The sequence below is a fragment of the Lygodium microphyllum genome, chromosome 28 (genome assembly GCF_053477565.2).
Source record: "Lygodium microphyllum isolate KBCC chromosome 28, Lygodium_microphyllum_v1.1.10, whole genome shotgun sequence".
Lineage (NCBI taxonomy): Eukaryota > Viridiplantae > Streptophyta > Polypodiopsida > Schizaeales > Lygodiaceae > Lygodium > Lygodium microphyllum.
Window position 1 is genome coordinate 7,019,032 of NC_141162.1, and position 10,099 is coordinate 7,029,130.

Sequence of the window (10,099 nt, forward strand, 5' to 3'; positions counted from 1 at the left end):
AGTAACTAGTGCAGCAGTATGTTGACTTGCAACAGAGAATTTCCGAACTGGAAAGGTACAGACAGATAGAAGCTCAGGAGGGCGAGCCAAGTGAGCAACAAGAAGATGCCATAGCTTTTCGGCTATGGTATGAACTTGAAGAACAAGATAGATTGGAGAGGGCAATAGAGTTCCTAGAATAGGAAAGGCCGAGAGTTCTCGCAGTAGAAGCACAAAGGCTGCAGAATGAGGCACAACGACTGCAAGATGCATTGGAGATCACCAAGGGAGACATAGAGGCCATCATGGCCATGGCCTTTACCCAAAGAAGATTGCACTTCGTAGAGATCCAAAGTCACGAGCAACTTGTGCAAGAAAATTCAGAGCTATTTGTTGAGGCAGAAAAAAGATTCAGCATTGCAAATCAGGCAAAAGAAATTGCTGAAGAACAACTGGCTCGAAAATCTAGAGAAAGGAACCAACTCTAGTTCTTAACGAATGAGCAGCCAACAGGTTGTAACAATCTTGACAAGTGAGCTGGAGGAGGGAAAAAAGAAGATAGACAAGAGAGCCAGTGAGTAGGAAAGAAACAATTTTGAAAGAGTTAGGGACTTAACAAAACACTTGGCAGTGGGGCTAAGTGCGAGAGAGTGCTTGGGGAGTCCAAGGCAGAAGCTGATGATGTATGTGCCAACACACAAAGGCAAGCCTTCTTGTTGGGGGTAAAGGCGCCTCCGCCGTGCCGCCCTGTGTATTACTACACTGACAGTACCCGCCACTGCACACTGCAGGTGGCGGGCGCCCGTCACGTCACTTTATTCTTTATTTTTTTAGTGACAGTTTGAATAAAGGAAGGCCCGGTCACACATTGTGACTGTTGGAGTTTCCATTTCTTGTCTCTCTCTTTCTTGCTCTTGCTCTCCCGCCATAGCTCGCGTGCAAGATTCGATCCTTCTCACCTTTCAACTGGTATCAGAGCTTGGCATTCTCTTGCTCGAGCTCGACTCGGTGCTTCTCGACCTTCGCATCGACTCGCTTCACACATTGGGTCTCCATCCCGACAGCCATAGCCGACCTCTTGAGCTCTCGACTCTCCCCGGCTTCCCGAGCTCCATCTTGGCCTTCTTGAGCTTCATCAGGGCCTTGCCCTTGAGGTATTGCTTCAGCATTTGCAGGCATTTGAGTGTATTCTCAGTTTGAAACAGGGCAGGAACAAAGGGCAGCCACTCTTCTTGAGCTCCATAGCTCATATCTTCCCTCCCCTTTGCATTGGGCCTTCATGGCTTGGTATGTGCCTACCTTGGGCCATCATTGAGCCCCCCCACACTCAACATTCAGCCACGTGATTAAAGCAGCACTCCAGGCCTCAACACACTGAATATGGCACCCATTTTCAGACTTTGACCTCCACGTTTTACAGTTGAATGCTTTGTTGCTCATGGAGCACTCATCATTGGTCTATTTGGAGGGCATTTGAGCCATTTTTGGACGTCATTTTGATGCTTTGGCTTGACATTGAGGTTGGGAGCTGATCATTCTCAGTTTTGAAACTGTCATTTACTGCATAACAGTACTGGAAACAGGGCAGCACCCCTGACACTGACATTTGTTGCTTATGCCTCATTCCATTGGAACTATTTGATGCCCGTATGCGGTCTACTTCCTACCCGGATGTATTGGGGATGTATGCATTTGGTTTGACCATGATTTTGGCTTGAATTCGGGGCTGAAATCTACTATTTAGAATAGTAAATACATGCTGGAATAACAGTGGGCTGAAGGTACTTTACATGCTTTGGCACTTACCTACCGATACCGGATGTATGCTTTGAGCTTTGGCATGATGTCTTTGACATTTGGGGATGACTTGGAGCATATGTATGAGATTATGGGATGCTTTTGAGCTTCGCATTAGCTCCGTCTTCACTGGCATTTGGACCGACTTGGCATGCTCGTGGACCGCCTATGCCTCATGTCTCTGCTTGACAGTTAGGCTTTTGCATTACATGCTTTGGTCCGTGACATATGCTATTTGGTTCGTGTATGCCATACCGACATTTGGAGCTTGGATTTGAATGTATTTGAGCATTTCCGGCTTACTTGATCACTGATCTTGGTTGCTATTTGGATGTCATTGAGTTGACCGAGAGCTTATTTGGGCTTATGTATTGCTTCATGGTTAATACGACCGGTGCTTCATGTATGTCATGCTCTCTTGGATGCGCTTGATGCATTGACAGGGTCACTTATCACTGGTGCTTTCTCTTGGGTTGTTTGAGCTTCTGAGATCGCTTTGTACGCCTTTTGTGCTAGTGGGAGCATTTTACATGCTTGCTTGACCTTTGACAGTTGCATGCTATTGGAGCACTTACATGTATTTGGAGCAGTTTATGTCTTGAGCAGCTACATACGCATTGAGACTTTGGGATCATACTCTGATCTTTATGGATATGCATTGATGTACTCTTGGTTCACAGGATGCTTATGAGCTGAGTCTCATATTTGGATCTTTCTCTTTGAGCAGACACCTATTTGTGTCAGGTTTTGGCAATTACAGGAACACTTTGCCTAGAGTGTCTGGGGGTGTGCCTTTCACTGGCAGATGTTATTTTGACATGCTTCGGTGTTGAGCTCATGTTCTTTTCACTGTCATTGTCCTTGCTTATGTCCGTTTCATGCTAGCTTTGGACCTAGCATTGTTTGCTTGACATTGGATCCTATTTTGGGACAGTTTGCTCTCTAGACTGCATACGTGTAATTTATTACAGCAAGCAATTATTGGTGGATTGAGGTGTACTTTTCATGCTGAAATATCCTGATTTGGTGTACCGCACCTAGTACTAAGTGGGCAGCAACTTTTGGCACACTTTGCTTGCCCTTTGGACCCCGTTTTGGTCATTTTTGGGCAGTTTCTGCAGTAAAACAACAAGCAGTTTTGGACTGTTTGGGCATTTCCAGCCTGCATAATGGCGTCATCTTCGCATGATAGTGCCATCTTTAACATTACAAAGTTGGATGGTACCAACTACTCTTATTGGAATATTCAAATTTGGCAGGTCTTGGTGCAGAAATCTCAGATTAAGCCACTTCAGTTGAGTGGGGAGCAGCCTGAAACTATGGACAATGACGACTGGCTTGAACTTGATGAGCTATGCAAGTCCACGATTGTATTGTCTCTCACTGAACAGGTACATTATAATGTATTTGAGGAAGCACAGAGTGCATGGGATCTATGGAATAAGATCAAGAATCTTTATGATAAGAAAAGTCCGACGAGTCAGATGTACTAGTTGAAGCAGCTTATGGATCTGCGCATGAAGGATAATGCGACTATGTCTGCTCACTTGAGCCAGTTCCATGCTATACTGAAGAACTTGACTTTTCAGGATATCACCTTTGGAGAGGAAGTAACTCCTCTTTTCTTGCTTGGGACTCTGAATGAGTCATGGGATGTATTCCGCACTGCTCTTTGTGCCTCTAGTGCTACTCTAAAATTGGCAGATATTGAGAGTGCTTTTCTTCAGGAAGAGGTGAATCGCAAAAACTTGGATGCCTCTCGCGGTAGTCATGCTTTGACAGTTAGAGGCAGGAATGACAGGTATGACCGTGGTAATGGCCGAGGCCGTGACTCGCAGAAGGGTCGGCTCTCGTGGCAAGTCGCGTGGGCGCAATGCAAATGTCACTTGTCATCATTGTGGGAAAAAGGGCCATATTAGACCACAGTGTCATGAGTTGTGCAATGAGAAGCGCAAGGATAAGGGAAAAGATAAAGTGCAGGAGAAGTCCTCTGATCGCAGCATAGTACCTGCGAAGTCCAGCATCAAGATTGAGGAAATTAATGTCACGCAGACTGAGGAGTCCGATGGTGGTGATGAGTTTATACTTGCAGCTAGTTCTTCTGATACTTCACACTTGACTGAGACATCTAGTATGTATGCACAGTGCTGGTTATTGGATTCAGATGCGTCCTTCCATGTGACGCCTTACCGTGAGTGGTTTCACTCTTACCGTACTGTATCTGGATCAGTCAGACTTGGAGATGACAGGTCTCTTGATATTGTGGGCTGTGGAGATATTCAGTTGCAGTTTTCCACTAGCAGTTCCTTTTTGCTCAGGGATGTACGTCATGTACCTGCGCTTACGCGCAGTCTTATGTCTGCAGGACAGTTGGATGATGCAGGGTTTCATGTCTGTTTTGGGGATTCTGCCTGGAAAATTACCAAAGGTAGACTTGTGCTTGCTAGAGGCGCCAAGGCTGGCAGCCTCTATCCTCTTGTTGTATCTGGGTCCTCCGTTGACCATGTTTTGGCAGTGGGTTCTATCCCACATGTATCACTTTGGCATGCTCGTTTAGGGCACATGTCTTTGAAGAGAATGAAAATGTTATCTGGTTTGCAGTATCTTCCGCCTTTGGATTATGCATGTTTTGACTCGTGTGATCATTGTCTTTATGGTAAGCAGAATAGGTCTACGCATAAGAAATCGGGTAGGCCACACATGAGTGAGCCCTTGGCATTGGTGCATTCCGATGTTTGTGGGCCTATGCCTTGCATGTCTATGGGTGGTGCGAAGTACTTCGTTACCTTCATTGATGATTTTTCTAGGAAACTGTGGGCTTATCCCATAAAGCAGAAGTCCGATGTCTTGGCAGTTTTTCAGATATGGCTTGCTCTTGTTGAGAACCAGACTGGGTATAGGTTGAAATGCCTTAGGACTGAAAATGGGGGAGAATATGTCTCGCATGCTTTTGAGCAGTTTTGTGATGACAGGGGTATTAAGCGTCAGTTGATCGCCCCTTACACCCCACCCCAAAATGGTTTGGCTGAGCGCATGAACAGGACTATTCAGGAGCGTGTGCGCTCTATGCTTAGCCATGCAGGCCTATCCCAGAGTTTTTGGGCTGAGGCAGTTAGTACGGCAGTGCATGTCACAAACCGATCACCTTCCAGTGGATTGGATTTCCAGGTTGCAGAGGAAGTTTGGGCTGGTAAGCCACCCTCTTATGCGCATCTCCGTGTCTTTGGATGTGAGGCATTCTGCCATGTGCCCAAGGACAAGAGGAGTAAATTGGATCCAAAGAGCATTAAATGCATATTCCTTGGCTATGGTGAGTCAGGAGAGATGGGCTATCGCCTATGGGATCCGCAGGCACGGAAAATAGTACGCAGCCATGATGTCGTCTTCCATGAAGACAAGATGCACAGGTAGCCTAAGAAGGTGGTTGAGATCCGCAGAGTGATCTTTCAGGAGGAGCCTAGAGCTCCAGCACAGCCAGTAGTACAGCCTACAACAGTTCCTCCACAGGGCCAGGGTGTTGGACAGGCAGCTGGGCATGCAGCAGAGCCTGCAGTGAAACGGTCTACTAGAGACAGACGTCTACTTGATAGATTTCAGCCCTCTATGCATTATGTTTTGGTTACAGATGCAGGAGAGCCTTTCACTTATGATGAGGCTATGCGCAGGGGTGACAGTCACTCCTGGGAGAGGGATATGTAGTCTCAGATAGACTCCCTGCATAAGAATGAGACTTGGGATTTGGTTGCCTTGCCTAAGGGCAAGAAGGCTTTGCCATGCAAGTGGGTGTACAAGCTGAAAAGTACCCCTGGACACCCCAAGCCGGCATACAACGCTAGATTGGTAGCAAAGGGTTTTAAGCATGAACATGGTGTGGACTTTGATGAGGTCTTCTCTCCTGTGGTTAATATGACCACCCTGCGCTTAGTCTTGGCTTTGGTTGCACAACTTGACTTAGATCTATATCAGATGGATGTCAAGACGGCTTTTCTACATGGGGACTTGCATGATGAGATCTATATGGATTAGCCTAAGGGCTTTGCAGAACCTGGCAGGGAGCACCTAATGTGCAAGTTGAAGAAGAGCTTTGAGATGAAGGATTTGGGACAGGCCTCACATATACTTGGGATGCGCATTAAGCGCGATAGGCATCAGGGGCTTTTGTATCTCTCACAGCGGGAGTACATTCATAAAGTCCTTGAGCGCTTCCGCATGCAGGACGTAAAGCCTATTGGCTGTCCATTACCTTCTTATATGAAGGTATCACAGGCCAATTGTTCGCAGACATATGAGCAGAGGGCCGAGATGGCCAAGATCCCTTATACTTTAGCTGTGGGCAGTTTGATGTATGCCATGATAGCCACTCGTCCAGATATTGCGCATGCAGTTGGTGTTGTGGCACGCTATATGGCTACACCTGGCAGCAGACATTGGGATGCCGTGAAGGGTATCATGAGGTACCTGAAGGGCACAGCAGATATGTGTATTTGCTATGGCAGCCAGGATACAGGGGTCGTGGGGTACACTAACTCCGATTATGCAGGACATGCAGATAGTAGGAAGTCCACTTCTGGCTATGTATTCACCTATGCTGGAGGGTCTGTCTCTTGGATGTCCAGGGTTCAGAAGTGTACGGATTTGTCTACCACTGAGGCCGAGTATGTTGCAGCCACTAAGGCTTGCAAGGAGGCCATATGGTTAGGCCATCTAGTATGGCCACTAACTCATTACTTATTATATTCAAGTTATTACACCTATTTACAGCTGGCATAGTTATAGCGCCAGTCAACTAGTGTAGTCAGTTATGCATTGTTTGACTTAGTAGGCCACTTTCCTTTATGTTTTATCTTATCTATACTTTGTGTACATTGTAAAGTGTGTGGAAGAAGAAGAAGAAACCAGCAAGAAAACGTTTTGGCCTCCATCTCTCTTCTTGTCTCTTGAGTGAGCTTCTCCTCGTGCATTCTGTGTGTGTTCGGCGCAGCATCTTGAGCAAGTCCCCCAAACACGCGATTTGTGACATGGTATCAGAGCTGCATCACTGATTGAGGCTGGTTTTGAAGGCTAAAGCAAAGGAGAGAAGCCAAGGATTTGAGCAAGCAAGCAACGGGTAAGAAGCTCTTTCATTCTCTACTTCTTCTCTTGGATGGTGCCTGTGGAGGCACTGAAAGCAGGGCAAAGCAAAATTCTCAGATTGCAGTGAGATTTCGTGTGCGCAAAGAGTGCCGTGTATTCAATAGATGAGCCCTTTAGGCCTTTCCCGCTACTATTTTGGCCATCCGAGGTCATTTTAGGCCCCGTTTTAGACTTGCAAGGTTGCGGACGGCAGTTCGAGGTATCTTGCAATTCCAACTGTGTCTATCGTATATAGGTGCACAGGTTACAGATTTCAGATCTGTAAGTTCAAAGGTGTTTATCAGTGAATAAACACAAGGTTTATCTGCAAATTGGTTGTAGATTGCATGTATTGTTGAGTAGACAATGAAAAAGGTTGTCTAGTATATTGCTGTGCACTACAGGTCGAGGGTTGCAGAAGATTTGCTTGCAGTTTGGTATTAGTTTTGTGATAATGGCAGAGAACAGTGGAAACCCCATCATTGAGAAGCTTGACAAGAACAACTACCCTTCATGGAAGTTCCGTTTCACAAACTTCCTTATTGGAAAAGGTCTCTATGAGTTTTTTTTAGGTGAAGAAAAGGAGCCGGAGGTGAGTGATCCTCCAACTGCAGAAGAGACAAAGGCACGGAAGGAATGGAATGCAAAAGTCAAAAATGTCATGTATTGGCAGTCTGCAGTAATTAGCAATAATATACTAGGACATATTAGAAATGCAGAGAATTCATATGCCGCTTGGACCATACTTGAAAGCATGTTTTCCGTAAATACAAAGGCATGAAAGATTCAACTCAAGCAAGAGTTGAATACATTGAAGAAAGGGAAGATGTCTATCAATGAGTATGCATTGAAGGTAAGGAGCATTGAAGATGCCTTGGTAGCGATTGATGCAATGCCCGATGATAATGATCTAGTGTCGTCTACCTTGGGTGGACTTAACAATGAAAAGGCTTGGAAGTCTTTTGTAACTTTCATATATGTCAGAAAGCCATTTCCAGGTTTTGATGAGTTGGTCTCCCTTATGATCATTAAAGAGATCAACATGCAGAGTGAGATATCTGGAAAAAGTGGTAAATAGGTCCAAGCTTTCTACTCCAATTCAGGAAGGAGACATGGCAGGTCCTCTTCAAGAGGCCGTGGTATAGGATGTGGTAGTGACAACCAGCAAAATAGATTGAATCAGCAATTTGGAAATATGCAGGTTTCAGGAGGTCGTGGTAACTTTAGAGGTAGGGGGAGCTTTAGAGGAAGAGGTGGATGGCAGAAAAGAGGTTCTAACAACTCTGGTATTGTGTATCACTACTGTGGCAAAACATGTTATATTGCAGCCCAATGTTATGCTAAGAAAGATTATATTTGCAGTGGTAAGTTGCAGCAAGGAAACTATGCATCGTCTTCACGACAGAATGAAGACAAAAATGAACATCTGTTTGTTATGCAACATATGCTGAATGCTATTATAGGAAAGGGAACACATGATGATGTTTGGTATGTTGATTCAAGTGCATCCAATCATATGACCAGCCATGCAGAATGGTTTGGAGAGATGCAGGATTTGCAAAATACAGGTTATGTGTAGACGGGTGATGATTTATGCCACCCAATTTCACACATTTGAAAAGTTCCCTTGTCCTTGCATGATGGTAAGACAAAGAGTCTTTCACATGTATTACATGTGTCATCTATTACAAAGAACTTGGTGTCAGTCAGTCAGATGGTAGAGCAAGGGCTGCAAGTCAGATTTAATGCAAAGGGTTGCTTTGTAGAAGACTTCAATGACAAGTGCAGGTTGGTTGCAAAGGGAAGTAGAGTTGGACATATGTTTACTCTGGATGCTGGAATTCCTACTATAAATGCTATTATGTATGCTAAAGGAAAAGTTGTTGTTGCAAATATTGAAATTTGGCACAAACGACATGCAAATGTACAAAGGTTGAAATTAATGCAGTCCAAAGGGTTGGTTACAGGTTTGCCTACATTTAGAGTTGTAGAATTTCATAAGGTATGCAAAGCATATCAGTTTGGTAAGCAGGCAAGACAACCCTTTTCACATGACATAGATGCAAGCAGAAATATCATTGATGTTGTGCATACAGATATTTGGGGGCCTACACAAAATGTATCTCTTGGAGGCAGTTCATACTTTGTCACATTCATTGATGATTGTTCTAGAAAGCTATAGGTATATTTTATGAAGGAAAAGAGTGAAGCATTTGAGCACTTTAGAACTTTCAAGGCTGCAGTTGAAAGACAAACATGCTTGAAAGTAAAGTGCTTGAGGTCAGATGGAGGGAGAGAGTACCTCTCGAATGAGTTCAATGATGTTCTGAGGTCTCATGGGATAAAGAGACAGTTCACATGCAGGTATATCCCACAGCAAAATGGGGTTGCAAAAATGAAAAACAAGCATATTGCAGAAGTTGCACGCGCCTTGATGGCCGAAAAGAATATGCCTAAGCATTTTTGGTCTGAGGCAGTTAAAACTACTGTTTATATTATAAACAGAACTCCCACAGCTACAGTTCATGGTATGACCCCCGAAGAATGTTTTACAGGCAAGAAGCCTAATGTATCGCACTTGAAGGTATTTGGATGTGTTGCATATGTTCATGTGCCAGATGAGCTACGAAAGAAGCTTGATCCAAAGACATAAAAATGTGTCTTTATTGGATACTCTTTAGAGCAGAAAGGGTATCGCTGTTATAACCCTATCACATGTAAGTTCAAAGTAAGCAGGGATGTCATCTTTGATAAAATGAGCAGTTGGTATGCATCTAGTGGTGATGCATTGGATGATGATGATGATCATGACACTCATGTGTAGGCTGAAAAGCAAGAATCATGGACTCTTAGTAGACCAAAGACATTATCTGGTAGTCCTTGGTCTAGGAGACTAAGGAGTAGCTCTACATCTTCAGGTGCATCTAGTAGCACTACAGGCAAAGACAAAGAAAAGAATAAAGTGCCAGATGGCATTAATGCAATTCTTGATGGACACTCCAGTGGCTTAGAGAGCTTGGATGATGAGCTTGGTATTCCTTCTATCAGGACACCAGGTGTACAGAGAGCTCATAGTAATGTAAAGGCTCCATTGAGTGATCCGATGGTACACAGATCCAGCAGGGTCAGATACCCTATTAAAAGATTTGGTTTTGAAGGTTATGCAGCTCACCATTATGCTTATATGGTGAAACTAGTTGAGGATGTTGAG